Here is a 508-nt window from a genome sequence, read left to right as displayed (position 1 = left end):
GGAGAGTTTGCATTTCACCACGTGCAAGGTCTGTGCCATGCCAGAAATCTTACCAGTAAACCAAAAAGCCTCCTTCTAAACCTGGAGCAGGTATGGGGGACTGTATTTAGTGATTTTGTGATGCCTTTGTTTCAAGGTCATGAATAATATCATAGCAATTTCAATAATGGTTCATTTTCCTGGGTATTAGAAATCTCCTTCCCACAGCCATCATCACTACTGTGTTAGAAACTGACAAGTTATTGCTTCTGGAGAAACTCCAGATGGCTGGCAGTCAGGGCATAAAGAAAAAAAAATCTATTTTTATAATCTTTACAGCTACTAAAGTTGAAGCCATACAGTTGCATTACCCATTCAACAAACAAAATGTAAAATAAAATAGACTATTGTGCTTTTCCTACAGGAATTTTAGATGGCCTTACTAGAACCAAATCCAAGTTCACAATTCACCAAATTTGGGAAGATACTTGTAACGAACTATAGAAATGATCCCTGAAAGTATAGTCTT

At 37.0% G+C, this 508-nt stretch overlaps 1 pseudogene; it reads right to left on the bottom strand.

The window, feature by feature from the left end:
- Positions 1 to 420: 420 nt before the first annotated feature.
- On the bottom strand, positions 421 to 508 carry LOC141568146 (small nucleolar RNA U3; annotated as a pseudogene).

This window comes from Rhinolophus sinicus, linkage group LG01, assembly GCF_036562045.2.
Source record: "Rhinolophus sinicus isolate RSC01 linkage group LG01, ASM3656204v1, whole genome shotgun sequence".
Lineage (NCBI taxonomy): Eukaryota > Metazoa > Chordata > Mammalia > Chiroptera > Rhinolophidae > Rhinolophus > Rhinolophus sinicus.
This window is presented reverse-complemented; position numbering and strand designations above follow the sequence as displayed.